The 18,485-nt window shown below is 42.4% G+C and overlaps 1 protein-coding gene across 2 annotated transcripts in view; it reads left to right on the top strand.

Moving 5' to 3' along the window:
* Positions 1-18,485, top strand: part of GRID1 (glutamate ionotropic receptor delta type subunit 1) — a 666,177-nt gene that overhangs the window by 521,830 nt on the left and 125,862 nt on the right. The window lies entirely within an intron of this gene.

Below are 18,485 nucleotides of genomic sequence, written 5' to 3'. Positions count from 1 at the left end.
GCTTGGTTTGCAGGTGTGATCTATAACACTCTGGAGATAAAACCATTAGTGTTTGAAACATGGACCTTCCACTTGATGCAGGACCAGGAGCTAACAGATTGGATTCTTGGGGGTCAACGAGGATTATAAAGCTGGTCTCGGGCATCTTTGAGAGGACAAACTGAAAGAGTGTATAGTAGGTGCCTGGAGGTTGGCAAGCCCCCTGTCCTTCTAGGATATGCATAAAAAGTTACTTTTCATTCATTCATCTGACCTCAGAGTCTCTTTATCTATTGAAGATTTGGCCAAGATTTCATTAAGGATCCAAAAGGCAGGAGCTTTAACCCCAGGTTAGAGGCATTATTGTTGTATTTTCAATGCTGTGGGCCCAAAGCCACAGCTCATGGGTGTCAGTGGTCAGTGGGCAAATCTGCCCATGTTGAAGACAGACCTTCTGCCTGTGCTTTCAGCTGAGAACCTCATTGTCACAGGTGGAGTTTGATGGCCTTCCTGGGGCTTGGTATCCATAATATGCAGCTTTCCCTGCCTGGGAAGATCAATAACCCTCAAATTGCTACTGCCAAGCAGAATGGCTACCACACAGGAAATCCAGGCATAACTTCATGGAGCTCTTAGGAGAGATAAACTGGGAAAATTGGGGAGGTTGTGCTTGAGAAACCATAGAGAATGTTGCAAATACAAACTTACTGTTGACTTCTGTCTCCCTAGCTAATACGATGCGTGTGCCCAGCCTCAACTGCTCTTCCGAGATGTGGGTGGGCTTAAAGATAAAGGCATGCAAGGCGCCTGTGGCTTGTTGAGTTAATTCTGTTTTCCTGGCAGCAAATGAATGAGGCAAACCGAAAACTGGCAAGGGGAGTGAACAAAATTGTTTTGAAATTGGCTGGCATGCTGGGCAGGGTACTAAGTACCTTATCTCGTATAATTCCATCTGCTTTTCCCAACTGTCCGTTTACAGATGAGTTGCCCAACTCATGCAATTAATAACAACAACAACAATATTAATAACAACAATACCTGAAATCTATTGAGCACTTGCCATATATAGGCATTTCATAAAGCTGAACCATGTAAAACTGCCATCTGTGTAGGTAAAAAGCGACGGCAAGTCAGCACTTTCCATGTATCTTATTTGTGACTGAACTAACTTAAGTCAGACAGGCCGTGTGACTCCAGGTTTCCTATTGTGGCACTACCTCCTAAGGAGGTAGGCTACAGGGCTCCTGCCAGAACGGACGTCGGAAAGTCATGTTATATATTCATAGCAACAACAGTTGTTACTATCAAGGGTCCCACCGAGACGGCTTAGGCCTGGGAATCAGAGGAGGTAGGTGTGTTGTGAGGCAAGCGAGCAAGTTTCCATGCACCTTGCTTTGGGAACCATTTCTTTTTTTTTTTTTTTTAACATCTTTATTGGAGTGTAAATGCTCTACAATGGTGTGTTAGTTTCTGCTGTATGACAAAGTGAATCAGCTATACGTATACATATACCCCCATATCGCCTCCCTCTTGCGTCTCCCTCCCACCCTCCCTATCCCACCCCTCTAGGTGGTCACAGAGCACCGAGCTGATCTCCCTGTGCTATGCAGCTGCTTCCCACTGGCTTATCTGTTTTACATTTGGTAGTGTTTATATGTCCATGCCACTATCTCACTTCGTCCCAGCTTACCCTCTCCCCTCCCCATGTTTGGGGACCATTTCTTTCTTGTGCTCTTTACCTGCATGGCAGGGTGCCCTCAGAGGTGGAAGATGCTTTTGCTGTGTTCAGTTTAAAATGTCATCCCTAGTTAGCTAGGATTGCAGGCTGGGGTGATGCAGCACCAGGACTGGGGACTTAGCTTTATAGACACAGAATTGAAGGGAAAAATACATTTTCCAAACTCATTTAAAAATAGTTTCCCTTGGAAATTAAAACCATTAAATGTACATCATTATGCAGATCAGTATTCATGCTTTAAAGAAACATGATTTTGCCTTCATTTAATTTGTTTCTCCAAGACCTAATTATGAATTGGATAAAAAATACTATTTTTCTATCACTGTGCAAATCGCCTTTTACCACCCAGCAGGACAGTTCTATGCAGTGATTAATCAAGGAAAAGTTAGGGAGATGTATTCCAAGAGAGAGTTGGTTGTTCATGAAGATGAAGAAACACAAGTGCTCTCCTTTTCAGGAAGACAGATTGATGGGGCTTGGCTTGTCTGGGGCTCCAGGTCTTTCGCCAAGAGCAGATGCCTTCAGCTGTTTGACCAGGTCCTAGGGACATAAGGATGCAGCAGGCTAAGGGCTGGTCCAGGAACCGGCAGCAAATCCCATCAGAGTGGGCTGCCTGGCAGAGAGCAGCAGGGTGGCAGAAGCATGAATAGCACTCGGTGACCTTGACTACCATTCAAGGATGAGGCAGAAGACAGTGGCTCTGTAAAAGTCACTTTGTATACTGGGAAGTGCTGATGCTACTGATCTGATCCAGGGAAAGGCTCAGAGATTGGAGTGGGCTTGGATTAGTATTATTAAAGCAGCAAGCCCTCTACACTGTGTCCTATGTGTCAGGCAGTTTCATGTTGTTAAACACTAGTGTTTAACTACAGTGTTGCTCAGTGTTGTTAAAGGGTGTCTTAAAAACTTTACAAACACCCACTTGCCTAATCCTCCCAACAATTCTAGAGGCAAGTGCTGTTATTATCTATATTTTATAGAGGAGGACGTTGAGGTGCATAGGGGTAAAGTAGCTTGTCCTGGGTCACATTGCCAGTGACAGGGGTACTCCAGCAGTTTGGCTGTATTCCCTCACTTTGATCACTCCATTCTCCCACCTCAGCATGAGCAGGTCACTCATGACTCAGCCAGTGCCATAGATTCACACGTGCGCTTAATCCTCTCAATAGCCTTATGAGGGAGAGGGCACCGTGGTGAGCTGTGATTCTGGTGATCCTCGATGAATCACACTTCCAGGTATTCACACCCTTTTGTAATCTCCTCCCTTTGAACCTGGGCTGGCCTATGACTTGCTTTAATCAATAGGATGTGGCAGAACTGACACTGGGACCATTCTGGGTCTCAATCTTAGGACACCTGTTGGCCTTTATTTTATGCTCTGGGGGAAGCCAGCTGCCATGTAAGACATCTGACTACCCTGAAGCCACCATCCTCAGCAATGAGAAGAAGCTATGTGGAGGGAAACTGAGGCCCCAGGCAATAGCCCCTGCTGAGAGCCCAGCTGATAACCCCAGCACCTTGCCAGCCAGATGAGCAAAGCCATCCTGGAAGTAGACCCTGCTGCCCCTCTGAGCTTCCCTGACTGATGCCACGTGGAGCAGAGACAAGCTAATGCTGAACTCTATCCAAATTGCAAAGGTGTGAGCAAAGAAATAAAGTGATTGAAAATGCTTTTTATCTTAAGCTACTAAGTTTTGCAATTGTTTGATAATGCAGCAAAACATGATTGAAACACCTACTCACTTCACTGATAAAAAACGTGAGGTACAAAGAGGCTGTAGAACATGCCCAAAATGACACAGCTAGGAAGTAGCAGATGCAAAATTAATCAAGGAGTGTGAGTGCAGAGATGCACACTCTATTCGCTGCTCCCTGTGTGCTATTCTCTGCTCCCTCTGTTGGTACACGTTCAAGGATGTACTAAAGGGAACGGTGTTACAAGTGAGCCCCCGCCTACTGGGCCTTCTTGGTCTGGTTGGAGCTTCCATTCCGCCTTTAGAATACCTCGCAGCCTAGGGGTATGCTACAGACTTTACTGAACTCCAAAAACGTACTAGACACTTTTTAGCAGCCTTATCATGCAGTCTTACCACAGTTAAGATGATGGTCCCCAGCTTGCAGATAGGAAGACTGAGGCTTGAAGATCTAATTTGCTCAGGTTAACACAGTATGCTTGGAGTGCAGCTAGAATTTGAACCTGGTCCAGCTCCACCTCTTGCACCCACTAGTCAGTGTCCCCAGCAGGCGCTGCCACACCTTCAAGCTGTTGCTGAACTCTGTCTAAATGCAGCTCCCTCCCCCGCTCCCTCCTTCAACATCAAGGTCAGCCACTACCCCGGAGATGCTTTGAAAGTTTGTAAGACAACCCAGGCTTGGTAGCCCCTCCTCACTCCCCTGATCAGAGACCATTATGTTTGTTTTTCTGGGCATACCAACTCCCCCAGGAGACAGATGGGAGGATTTCCTTTGTTCACGGTGGGCATCGGCTCCTCTCTGCCTCCTGGACACTGTCCTCAGCACAACAGTACCATGGCCAGCTTGCCTTCTTGTGGCTCTTTTGGGATCAGGTTCTGGCTGGGCCATGGGCAAGTGTCTCCTTCTCACCCACAGAGAATGAGCAGGGAGGCATTCCTAAGTGAGGGCTGGCGCTTCCCAGGGAGCGGGGGCAGCAGAGCCTTGATAGGGAGGTAGAAGCATCTGCTGAATAGGTGAGCCCTGTGCCCCCGGGCTCTCCTCTGTGGGGTCAGTATGTTTTTCACATCTTAGGTCTTGCACGTAGCTCAGGGCACATTCCAACAGCTAGATCCCTGTGTACAAGTAGCCAGCAGACTACGAGCATATTTGATCAAAAAGTGCAGCCACCTGCCCTTAAAGCTTGAAAACGACTCCCTGCCTCTCTTTCCCGTTGTACTTGGGGTTGGTAATGGTGCCTACCTCATTAGGTTGTCATGAGGACTGGAGGAGCTCAGAGCAGTGCCTGGCATAACCTATATAGTTGTTGATTTAATCAATAAAGAAACAATGGCTACCTCAGTGTACAGGACAGATGGACACATGGCTGGATGCCCATATATACATGTAGGTAGGGGATGAGAGAGAGAGGGATGGAGAGAGTGGGAGAGAGATCACCATGGTGAGGGTTGTTTCAGAGCTTCTTCCACTAGTGTCCAGTTCATGGCAGGGTCTCAGTAAGTCCTTGTAGTGGTGGAAGGGCTCTGAGAGGTCAGGATGCTACCCCCTCATTTTAAGATGAAATGGGTCATGCCCAGGACCAGGGGAGAGACCTGTGTAAGTTTCTATCAGACCTTTCCTGTCCATGTCACCAGGTACTGGGTCCTGGGAGGGACCCGGGTGTCGGGGTCCCCGTCATGTGTGTTTTCAGGTCTGTTTTGCCTTCTGGGCTCCCTGCACAGGTGTCCCTGAGCAGACGTGCCACGTCAGAGCTGAGAAGTGAGAACGGCACAGTCCTCTGCTCCGTTAGGTTCTCTTACGGTGGCAGATCCCTGCGTTCTGCATGTGTGCTCCTTGGCACTTGCCTCTGTTGCTTCTCCTTCCAGACAGAGAGTCTCTGGCTCTACCCTGGGAATCTGGGCTGGCCAGTGTCATGCTTTGACCAATAGAATATGGCAGAAGTGATGTTGCAGAAGTTCCAGAACCTCAGGAAGCCGCTCAGCTTTTACTTTGCACACTTGGATGCTCATTGTAGCTGTTTCCGGCCACTTGGTTTTGGGGTAGTGTGTTTTGGTACAACAGATCATTGAAACACCTGCCAAGGTCAGACCAGGCTTGGAGCCCTGGGCCCCTTTCTAGCTGCCCCTCTACCCAGAGATGAAGTAAAACTGGATTGTGTTTGGAAAAGGGTGACTCAGAAGCATGCTTCATCAGGAACGGTAGGAGGGGAGCTGTTGAGAAGAAAGATTAACCCCCTCCCCCCGGCGGCCCATTAGGCCGCTTCAAATACCAGGAGGCCTGTCCTGTGCTAGAGATGAGACTGATCCAAAAACATCCCAAGTGCTTTAAGAAAAATCATAACAATGATAAAAAATAAGAACTTCCAATAAGCCAGTCATTTTACATGCAGCCTACCCTAATCCTGTAAATAACTCTTTAAGTTATTTAAGGTAAGAATTCATTATTTTGCAAGTGGAGAAACAGAATCAAAGAGGTTAAGTTACTTGCCCAAGATCGCAGTGTCTAAAGGGGAGACACTAGAATTTGAGCCTAAGTTCGACTCCCAAGATGGACCTCTCTCCAGTATGCCTTGCTGTCTCTTTCTTGGCCTACTGGATGGAACTCGAGGAAAGGGGACATTTTTGGGGGGAAGGGGCAATCTCTGGGCATGGCATGCTCTCTTTCACCTCTACTGTGTTGCATATGCTCTTCCTTTAACCAGCAATGACCCTTCTGTTCTTTGTTTGAAGGAATCCTATTCACCCTTTAATATCATATCTCACTCTCTTTGTCATAGGTTTCCCTAGACTTCCAGGCTCATAGGGCCATTCTTCCCTTTGTCTTTCCACAGTGCATTCTACAAACCCTCTCATAATGTAACCCGTGATTTTAATTACTTTCTGTCATTGTTCCTTTCTCCCTTCTAGATCATAAATTTCTCCAAGACGGATGAGATGGGGCTATACCTCATCCGTCTTTGTGACCCCTGCCTGTCAGGTTCTGGCAGGTGACAGGCTTCAATAAATGTTTATTTAGTTAATGGATATAATGATGAGTCAATAGAAGAAATAACTCAGTGAATTGCCCCTATTCCGAAAATGACACCTGGGATAGAAGTGAGCCCCTTGCCTAAGTAGTCATTAGGCTGCTGTTATGTGGATTCCGACATCATATGCGGATTTCACTAGATGAGTGATCTCATGAGTGAAGTGGACCATCGGGTGACAGAGGATAAAATTAGAACGTTTTTTATAGGTTTTTATTTCCTAAAACTTAAGAAGGAAATGAAGGTTTACAGTATTTACGGCATAGGTTGACAATGGTGCTTGTAGGGGAGTGGTTCTGCCATGATGCTCTGACAGCCTTGCGTGTATCCAGAGGGGCCATGTAGGCAAAGGCTTGAACTGCAGCTACTGTGAGTCTTAGTGAAACACCTTGTGATCCTCCTGGAACCTGAGAGGAGAGGAGGCGTGTGAGGAGTTCGCTATTGTCATCCCCTCCCATCCCCTCCCTGTTTCTCCTGGGGGGCTGTCCTGAGACAGTTACTCATTGCTGCTCAGGTTCTGATGAGTTGGGAAGCTTTCTGAATACAGAGTATAGCTGTGAGTTAGAAAACTGCTTAGCTGAATCTCGAATTGGCTCCAGAGCAACAGGGTATCCCGCCATTTGTGTTACAGTCCTCCAGACCCTTCTGTTTCAGTGCTGTCATTTTTGGTGTGTGGTAAAATGGCTCAGGAAGCTAGTACATTTGGCCACTTTTCCTTTCTCTGTCTATATAAGTAATAAACTGTCTGAATCTAAAAGTGGATTGTTGTGGCTTTACCATCGAATCGTTCAGGCTTTGGTCCTGGCCTTACCTGTGTGCCTGACAGCGCCCTCATTCTGTCTACGTGTCACCTATGGCAGAGCTTCTCAACTGTCTGCAAGGAAGGACCACGTATTTTTATTTTCAATCTGCCACTAACCAATATTTTCATGAAGTACCCTAAAATGAGTTTCTAAAAAGATAAAATGAAATAAAAGACCTACAAACATAAGTCTCTCCCTCTTTGTGTTAAATTAGACTACACAGGGTGATCTGTCAAATTGCTAGATGTGTTTATACACTTACTTTTGATTTCTCTGCTTATCTCATTGAGGACTAGAAATAGTTTGAGGGCTGGCATTGGTCCACGGATCACACTCTAAGCAATACTGCTGTGTGGAATGTGGGGTACCCCAAGGGAAAAATAGGGATTTTAGAACACAGATGGTTGCCCAGAATGCCCGTTTTAATTTGATTTCAATAAATTATAATGTATTATAATTCATATCTGCCTGTTAAGGGATTTATAGATAATATTGAGTTTTAAGTAAAATGATCCTTAGAGAATGGGGGAAAATGGCTTAAAAAGTTACCTATTAATAATTTTCAGTTTGAAGGTAATACAAATAAGGTAAACAACATGAAAACAGCAAAGTGGACATTTCTCCAGATTTTAGTGTGAGCTCCTTGTCAGCCATATTATAAGATAAAAACAATGACAACATGTACTGATGTTGTAGGAAACTGGTTAAAAAAATTCCAAGTTATCAGTAGAATTATTTAAGATATCAAATTAAATTTATAGTGTTTAATAATGAACCTTTCCTTAAGTGTATATTGGATCTTGAAATATTCCCTAATGAAAATATGATCTACCAAGTCTGGCAGGACATTTAACGATAATTGGTTGCATCTGTATCTCCACTTGTAAAATTCTGCTTTACCTATTTTTTATAATATATGCAGTATGTTAGTATATATGTATATTTTTCATAAATAAGCATACACATATTGTCTTGGGGCTTAACATTCTTTCACTGAAGGAGTAATGCCCAGGAAATGTGGAGACCATGGCGCGAGATCACCTCCAAGGCCTTCCCAGCCTTAGAGAAGGTGGCCAGACGTGTCTCCACATATTACCCTCCAAGTGTGGGTCAAGATTTCTGATCTTTCTCCAGCTGGAGTGTGTCTCCAAGAACATGAGCTCAGGGCTGGTCCTGGGATGTGTTTCCCAACAATTCTAACTCATAAAGGGCCTGAGGGCTGGGATTGTGTGTGCTTTGGTCTTGTACCAATTACAAGGATCATGAAGATACACTCAAGGGGCACATTGACTCTTTCTACAGTTTGTCTATTCCAAGCTTCATTAAAGAATGTGGATTAAAGAAAGGCCATTTTGAGGGCTTCCCTGGTGGCGCAGTGGTTGAGAGTCCGTCTGCCGATGCAGGGGACACGGGTTCATGCCCCGGTCCGGGAAGATCCCACGTGCCTCGGAGGGGCTGGGCCCGTGAGCCATGGCCGCTGAGCCTGCGCGTCCGGAGCCTGTGCTCCGCAACGGGAGAGGCCACAACAGTGAGAGGCCCACGTACCGCAAAAAAAAAAAAAAGGCCATTTTGGGAAGGCCGATGTGGCTCTGTCCTGGCCAGAATAGGCTGATTAGCATAAATAGGGGGATGATGGCTTTCAGCTGGTCACTGGCATGGAAACACCCCTGGGCTTCTCTGCCAGGGAACACTGAGCCTTCTTGTGTAAAAGCACGGCCTAATTTCAAATTACAGTTTATTTTTCTCATATAAAAGGAAGGCAAGCTCAGTATAGAAAGTTTTTTAAATGCACTGAATTCTAAAGAAAATAATTCCATTACTTAAAAGGAATCATTATTAAGTTTTGTACCTATCTATCTATCAGGTACTATAGATCCCCATACTATATACCATATCCATGGTGTATATTTTCATATATACACATATATAACAATAAGAATATATTTATCATATATCTTTCTTGTTTCCTTATAAAATCATGTAATCTTGATTCCCCGCCTTTGACCTGTACTGACCCCCAAAACCACAAACTGAACAAGTAAAGGCCTGTGGACCCCCTGCTGTGCTGGGACCACCTTGGCGGGAGTGATGGAAGATCTGGTGTTTTCAAGCTTTGCCAGCAGTTCATTGTTATTTTGACTGTGACATTGTCTCTTCTTGATGTCACCTTTTGTTTCCTGCACATACTCTTCCCAAATTCTTCCCCAGACCTACCCCAAAGCAGAGCATCTTAGAGTCAACCCTGCTGTTCCCTAATACTGCTTACTTCATTTGCATGTGACTTGGCCCATTTATAATACCATTACCAAGAGAAGGAGGCCTGTAACCAGGGCAACCAAAAGAGGTGCTTCTGCCATTCAGACTTAAACAGACTTTCTGCCCCATTTAGTTGGATTCTGATCCACTCTTGACTCCCTTCTCTCTTGAGATTGTAAGAGTGTAAACATCCAGAATCTGCCTTCATCTCGTGTCCTTTTCTCCAGGGCCTCCCCTCAACCCACGGGCACAATACATTCTATTTCTGCTGACGAAACAGTTCTTCAGCGGTTACAAGAGTCCCCTTCTGATTATCACTACCCCACATTTAGGGTCATGATATTTTCTAATGTTATTACCGTCTCTAATAATCGTTTTTAGCACTGCATTATATTATATCTGGGGGTGGACCATAAATACTTAACAATTCTCATGTAATTGGATTTTAAAGTATCCTTTTTTGTTTGTTTTCACCATTGTATTTAATTATCTGATGATCATCTATGTGAATGATTTTTTTTTTGTCATTAATGCATAGAGTTCCTTCCCTATGAAAGTCCCCTAGAATTGAAATGCCTGGTCAAGAGGTATATTTGTTAAGCTCTTGAGACAAACTGTCAAGTAACTTCCATAGAGTATCAATTTACCCTGTATTATGATGGTGCTCATTTCACTGTATCATCAACTAAGTATTTTACTTTTTAAAAATATTTTTATAAGCAAGAAATAGTATATCACTACAACTTTGTCTTTTTATGTTATTAGGTGAAACATATTTCCATGCTTGTTAGGTAATACTGTGGAAGTATTTGTTTTTATTTTTTCCGTATGATTACTGGTTTTCTTTCTTTTCAGTTTTTACAAGTGTTTTATGATGCAAGGCTTTCTGTCAATGAGGCTGGGGCAGAAGCCCTGTTTTTGACAGTAGAGTATCACACCTTTCAACCAATCATGACAGGTGATCAGATGCTTAAATTCTTACCTGATAATGAGTCAGAAGAGTCTTGTGCTTCTGAGCATAGCTGAGTCTTCCCTGAATTTGGGGTGAGGGAACATACCATATGATCTTATATTAGGATTCTTCCAGATCCACACTCTAGTCATTTGTCTGCACTGGGATAGATGTTTCTCTTCGAATTCAAGTAACTATAAAAATAGGCATGCATATCTGCATTATTGGATATCATGATAGTATTAATCATTAGCTTTTACTGAGTGCCTGCTCTGTGCCAGGCATTTTAATAAGTGCTGAGGGCACTGCTGAAAATGTGTCAAAAGTATTCTGTCCCCATGTAGCTTATATTCCAGTGAGGGAAGATAGACTATACCTTTATAAGATTTTTAGCAATTACATAATAAAATAAGTTGGATAATTTTATATGGTCACATATACTATTCAGAAATGAAACAGGAAAATAGAGAGGGACTCAGCAGGGGAATCTGCTGAGATTGACAAGGAATCTCTTTAGAGAAAATGAGGACCGACTGAAAATGATGCAAAGAAGCCAACTCAGAATAGTTCTACAGTAAAAATGTTTCTAGAAGAGGAACATGTACAAAGGCTCTAAACTAGGAATAATTGTAGAATGTTTGAGAAGGAGAAAGAAGACCAGTGTGGCTGTTTTAGGTAACTAGGAGGAAGTGATAGGATGTTATTAGAGAAGTAATAGGGGTCAGATCGTGGAGAATGGCGTAGCTTGTGCTTAGGATTTTGGATCTTATTTTAATTGGGAGCTAAGGGAGCATTTCAGATGAAGGAGTGATATGAAATCATTGATGTTTCTGAAATGTCACTCTGCCTGCTATGTGAAGAATGGACTGCGGTCAGGATAAGCTAGACTGTGCTGTTGTCAGAGGCTTAATACAAGTTTATTTTTTGTTCACACAGAGTGAGATGCTTAAGCAAAGACTTCAGAGTCATCTTTGATTTTCCCTCCCACATAAAAGCCATATGCTAGTCATAAGGCCATGTGCCTGAGTTCTAACATATGGGAATGTTTGCAAAAGGGATTCTTACTTTGGGTCCAGAGCGCATAAGAGTTTGTATGCTTTCCTTTTCAGCTCTTCTTTGTGTCATGGAGATCACACGTTGATAGGGATTATCACAGGATAGATGTTGCCTGGATCCCTGAATCACTGCATGGAGAAGATATTCTCCATGGGCTCACATTAGTAGCATCTTGATTAGGACCTGTTACTGCTTCCTGGGAATGATTCTGTCTGATCAGTCCTCTGAGTTCTCAATTCTGCCTTCTGATTCATCCTTACTTTTCCATAAAAATATATACTCTGTTTTAAGCTTAATAGTTTTCTCAGCTGCTTACTGCCCATAGAAGTTTAGAGGTCTAAAAGGCTCTTTCTATTTTGCATCTTCTATGTCCCATTTAGTCTGTGCTTCTATGTCCCCTGGCTGTGCTTCTGCCATTGCAATTCTTTAAAAACTTGTGTGGGTGTTTTATAAAGTTTATTGGTTGTTTCACTATATTAGATGAAAACCATGCCTACAAATTAATTGAGATAGGTTCTTTTCTACCTCGACTTCCCTAACAGTTTGCTATGGAGTTTTAGAAACTTTATTGTTTACCACAGAGGGCCTGTGATACACGCCTTTCAGATTGCAGAAAATGCCATTTGTTTCTCTGAAAGGTCTATAAGACACTACCTTAAGCATTTCTGAGATCTTAAGGAAGGGTTTTACTGTTGCACCCTTGACCTCATGGGTCCATATTTTCCAGGTAACCTATGAGATTTCTTTGCATCAAGGACTTCTTTTATTTTGGGATTTTCTGTTAGAAGAGACTCGGGTTGAGAAATAGTTTTTATTTTTGAATCCAACAAATCATGGCTTCTATATATTTTCTCTAAATTTTTCTTGAAAACAAAATCCCTTCTTTAGTCCATCTATGAACTATCTGTGTGTCTATGTTTACATTATGTTATACAGCTAAAAGAAAAGACACTTCAAATTCTGCCTGACATTCTCTTAGCCAAATCTATCTGTTTATTAAGTAGATTGCTATTTTCCATAATATTGCAGGTGACAGTTTTGCTTAATTTTCTGCCATTATATAACAAGGGTAGTCTTCCTTCTAGCTCCCAGTAATACTGGGTTGGCCAAAAAGTTCATTCAGGTTTTTCATAACATCTTATGGAAAAACCCAAATGAACTTTTTGGCCAACCCAGTATTTTTCCTCACCTTCCTTTAAACTCTCACAACCAGTCTCCTCAAGGTTCATTTTGCTTCTACTAAAAGCCTCCTTAAGGTCCTTCTAGATTCCTCCTGCTACACAGTCCCAAAGCCAATTCCACAAATTTTATATTTTCCTTATAGTAATGCCACCATACTTCCAGGTACCAAATGCTATTTGAGATATTACTGCTGCATAACAAATGTCCCCAAATTTGCTATTTTAGACAATAATATTATTATATCTCATGTATTCTGCACGTCAGAAATTTAATCAGGGCTTGGTTTGGTGATTCTTTTGACTTTAACTGAGATCGCTTGCTGGTACTCAGCTGCCTGATGGGCTGCTCTTAAGGGCCTAAGATGGCCTCACTCACACGTCTAGTGCTTTGGCAGAGGTGACTGGAAGACCGGATTCATCTGGGACTGTTGACTAGAATACGAGCATGTGATTATTCCAGCATGGTAGTCTCAGGGCTGCTGAACTTTTTGCACGGCAGCAGGCTTCTCCTAGATAAGAGGTTCTAAATGGGAGGTGATTCTGTCCCCGGGGGGCATATTTGGCAATGTCTGGAGATATTTCTGGTGGTCATCCTGGGGGAGGGGATGCTACTGGCATCTAGTTGATAGAGGTCAGGGATGCTGCTAAACATCCTACAATGCACAGGACAGACACCCCACCCCCCACAACAAAGAACTATCTGGCCTCAAATGTCAATGTTGTTGAGGTTGAAAATCCCTTTCCTAGAGCGAGCATCCGAAGAGTCAAGCAGAGGTTTCTGACCTAGACTCAAAGACATGCAGCATTAGATTCAAACCGGATTTTAAGAGAGAAGGGAATCAAACGTCACTTCTTGATAGGGGCTGGTGAAGTCATATTATAGAAGAGAATGTGGGATGGGAAACATTGTCACATCCATCTTCAGAAAATATAGCCTGCTGCAGGAACTGTCAGGGAAATCTGAATGTGATCCATGCCATGAAAAAGGGGCAAGCAGAATGCTTTAAGGATGCAGGAGGATCTGCCACTTCTGGTTGGAGGGATAAAATGGGATTTCTGGAAAACATGACAGTTAAACAATTTTTTTAAATGACAAATTAAACCTTGAAAGAAGTGTAGTGTTTTGAAAAGTTCAGCTGGAGAGGCAAACATTTTAGATGGAAAGAACAATAGGAAGAAAAACGGAGTTGGAGGAATCAGGCTCCCTGACTTCAAACTATACCACAAAGCTACAGTAATCAAGACATTATGGTACTGGCACAAAAACAGAAATATAGATCAATGGTACAGGATAGAATGCCCAGAGATAAACCCATGCACGTATGGGCACCTGATTTACGACAAAGGCAAGAACATACAATGGAGAAAAGACAGCCTCTTCAATAAGTGGTGCTGGGAAAACTGGACAGCTACATGTAAAAGAATGAAATTAGAACACTATCTAACACCATACACAAAAATAAACTGCAAATGGATTAAAGAATTAAATGTAAGACCAGACACTATAAAACCCTTAGAGGAAAACATAGGAAAAAACACTCTGACAAAAACTACAGCAAGATCTTTTTTGACCCATCTCCTAGGGTAATGGAAATAAAAGCAAAAATAAACAAATGGCACTTAATTAAACTTAAAGCTTTTTCACAGCAAAGGAAACCATAAACAAGACAAAAAAGCCCTCAGAATGGGAGAAAATATTTGCAAATGAAACAGACAAAGGATTAATCTCCAAAATATACAAACAGCTCATGGAGCTCAATATCAAAAAAACAAACGATCCAGTTAAAAGATGGGCGGGGGCTTCCCTGGTGGCGCAGTGGTTGAGAATCTGCCTGCCGATGCAGGGGACACGGGTTCGAGCCCTGGTCTGGGAAGGTCCCACATGCCACGGAGCAACTAGGCCCGTGAGCCACAACTACTGAGCCTGCGCGTCTGGAGCTTGTGCTCCGCAACAAGAGAGGCCGCGACAGTGAGAGGCCTGCGCACCGCAATGAAGAGTGGCCCCCGCTCGCCGCAACTAGAGAAAGCCCTCGCACAGAAACGAAGACCCAACACAGCCAAAAATAAATTAATTAATTAATTTAAAAAAAAAAAAAAAAAAAGATGGGCGGAAGACCTAAATAGACATTTCACTAAGGCAGACATACAGATGGCCAAGAGGCACATGAAAAGATGCTTAACATCACTAATTATTAGAGAAATGCAAATCAAAACTACAGTGGGGTATCACCTCATGCTGGTTAGAATGGCCATTATCATAAAATCTAGAAACAATAAATGCTGGAAAGGGTGTGGTGAAAAGGGAACCCTCCTTCACTGTTGGTGGGAATGTAGATAGATACAGCCACTATGGAGAACAGTATGGAGGTTCCTTAAAAAAACTAAAAATAGAACTACCATATGACCCAGCAATCCCACTACTGGACATATACCCTGAGAAAACCATAATTCAAAAAGAGACATGTACCCCAATGTTCATTGCAGCACTATTTACAATAACCAGGACATGGAAGCAACCTAAGTGTCCATCGACAGATGAATGGATAAATAAGATGTGGCACACATATACTATGGACTATTACTTAGCCATAAAAAAATGAAATTGAGTTATTTGTAGTGAGGTGGATGGACCTAGAGTCTGTCATACAGAGTGAAGTAAGTCAGAAAGAGAAAAACAAATAACATATGCTAACGCATATATATGGAATCTAAAAAAATATGGGACTGATGAACCTAGCTGCCGGGCAGGAATAAAGAGGTAGACATAGATAATGGGCTTGAGGACATGGGGTGGGAGGGCGAAGCTGAGGCCAAGTGAGAGTAGCATTGACATACATACACTACCGAACGTAAAATAGTTGGCTGGTGGGAAGCAGCAGCATAGCACAGGGAGATCGGCTCGGTGCTTTACGATGACCTAGAGGGGTGGGATAAGGAGGATGGGAGGGAGGCTCAAGAGGGAGGAGATATGGGGACATGTGTATGCATATGGCTGATGCTTTTTGTTGTGCAACAGAAACTAACACAGTATGGTGAAGCAATTGTACTCCAATAAAGATCTATTAAAAATTTTTTTAAAGTATTAACTATTAAGGATCTGCAGACTATGGGTTTTGGATCAAATCTAGCTTGTCATTTATTTTGTAAGTTAAATTTATTGGAATCAAGCCACACACACTCAATGAGTAGCTGACCCCAGAGACCATATGACCCAAGGAGCCTAAAATATGTACTGCCTGGTCCTTTATGGAAAACTTTGCTGACTCCTTGGACTAGTTCATTGATTTATTTGCTTATTCAACAAATACTTATTAAGTGCCTGCTGTATGCTAGAAATGTATCAGAGGTTGGGTATAGGATGGTGAGCTAAACAGAAAAACAGTGGAACAGATAGAAACAAAAAAAAATTTCTGTCATGGAGGGTGGTTTTAACAGTTACAATATTTGAGAGCTATAAAGAAAATAACAAAGTTCTGAACTTAAGAATATTGAGTACTTAGGAGGAGTGAGCTTGACTTTATCAAGAGGATAAAGGTAAGACCTGCCAGATGAGAAAGAGCCAAACATGAGATGTGAAGGACAGAGATAAGAATTATCAGGAAAGTAAGAGTGTATACAGAGTTCACAAGGCAGGAAATATCTTGGCTTGAGAGAGTAATTGAAAGGTGATGCATTTTGGTGGAACTTAGTAAGCAAGATGGAAAGCATGGCAGGGGCTGAGGTAGAAAGGCAGGCCTGGGGCAGGTCTTGGAAAGTCTTATAAGCCATGAAAAGGATGTATGCCTTTAAATCCAAGTTTAACAGAAAATCACTTGAGAATTTTAAGGGAGTGAAATAAAACAATTTTTATTGAAAAAGGAAAGGAAAGGGACTTCCCTGGTGGCACAGTGGATAAGACTCCGCGTTTCCATTGCAGGGCGCCAGGTTCGATCCCTGGTCAGGGAACTAGATCCCACATGCATGCTGCAACTAAGAGTTTGCATGCCACAAGTAAGGAGCCTGCCTGCCGCAGCTAAGACACCATGCAACCAAATATGTAAATAATATTAAAAAAAAAAAAAGGAAAGGAAAGACAATTCTGGCTGTTGAGTGGGGATTAGATAGCAGGTGGATAAGAGGTAAAGCAGCTCATAAAGATGCTAGGCCAGACATCATGGTGGCATGATCGAGAAATATGCTTCTCAAATTTTTCTGTGCCCACACGTGACCTGGGAATCTTGTTAAAATGCGGATAGTGACTCAAGAGACATGGGATAGAGCCAAGATTCTTTGATTTAAACAAATTTCCAAGAAATGTGATGTCCTGGTCCACAGACCACACTTTGTGCAATGAGAGTCTAGAGGTAAAGACATAAAAAGTGGGTTTTTTTTAAATGCCTTTTGAATCATTCATTTTACCAACATTTTCCCATGACTAGAAGTCTTAAAAGTAAGTATACAGAACAAAATCATGCAAAAGAGAAAATCCAGCCCAGGCACTCTCAACCATCATAAATAAATCAGAAGTGAGTGAGAAAGCCATTTACAGAGCTTCAGATATGGGACGTATCCTGGGAGTTAGAGTTTGAGAAAAGCATGAAATTTCAGCCCAGTTAATGAGAAAGTGCCCAGGGGATGATAAATTTTATTAATTTTTCTAATAAAATTTTATTGAGAGAATCGAAATGAAGAAAAGAGAGTCCCTGCTTTTAGGGAGATAGAGTATATTGGCGAATAATAGCCATGCAATTTTAATATATCGTGAAAAGCATTTCCACAGGATCAAGGCTGGCGTGCTATGGGTTGGAATCGCCAACGGGAGACGTACTCTTGGTGAAAGGTGCAAGGAAGGATCTCTAGAATGATCTTCAAAGGATGACTCAGAGTCAGAAAACAAAGGACAAGGAGAGTGTTCTAGGGAAAGGAGATAGCCCAGAATTTAGAGAGAGTATAATGAGAGACACCTGCTCCTTTTTCAGTGCAAAGACTCATAGTACTGGCTGTCAGAAGGTATCTTGTCGGACTTCAGACTGATGTATAAGGTGTATAGTGCCATTAATTCTAGTCAATTCACACTAGCGAAAATTTCTTAAGCTGCTAGCATGGACCTGAGCATACTAAAGACCTGAGAAAAAAGTATTGTCAATAACATTAATGCCTATTAATAACCAATAACAGATGTGCACACTTGAGTCCAGAAAAAGAATATGACCAATTCAAGTAACTTGCCAGAGGTCCTCCAGCACACAGGTGGGAGAAGCAAATTCCATCCTGGCTTGTTTCACTATGGATACTGCCTCTGGAAGAACTTGCAGTTTATTTAGAGGGACAAAACCAGTAAGCCTAAAACAATTAGAGAGATGAAACCAACGTTACAGTTATAAGCCATATTGCAATGCAGCTTCAAAATGAAAATAGCTTATTGTTTTTCTTCTGATTACAGAAACAATGTTTCCTCTCAGTAAAATAATTCAAACATTACAGGATTGTATTGGGCAAGAGATGAACATTCCCTGCAATCTCATCGCTCTACCTAATTCCAGAAATAGCCACTTATAACTACCCTTTTGTGTCTTAGGTATGCACATGCACCATCTCACAAAATGAAATAAGCATGAAAAAATTGGATCATACTATATATAATGTTATGTAATCTGTTTTTTCTCCCACACAAACCCACAAACCAAGGAACCATTTGAAGGCAAAACTGCCCTTATGTTCTTCCTAAACCTTTATAAAGGTGAATTCAATTCTTCTAGATAGATGAATGATTTCTTGGCCACTTGATATCCATCTAGCTCTAACTAGTTCAGGCACAATTACA

This window comes from Lagenorhynchus albirostris, chromosome 16 (genome assembly GCF_949774975.1).
Source record: "Lagenorhynchus albirostris chromosome 16, mLagAlb1.1, whole genome shotgun sequence".
NCBI classification, from domain to species: Eukaryota; Metazoa; Chordata; class Mammalia; order Artiodactyla; family Delphinidae; genus Lagenorhynchus; species Lagenorhynchus albirostris.
This window is presented reverse-complemented; position numbering and strand designations above follow the sequence as displayed.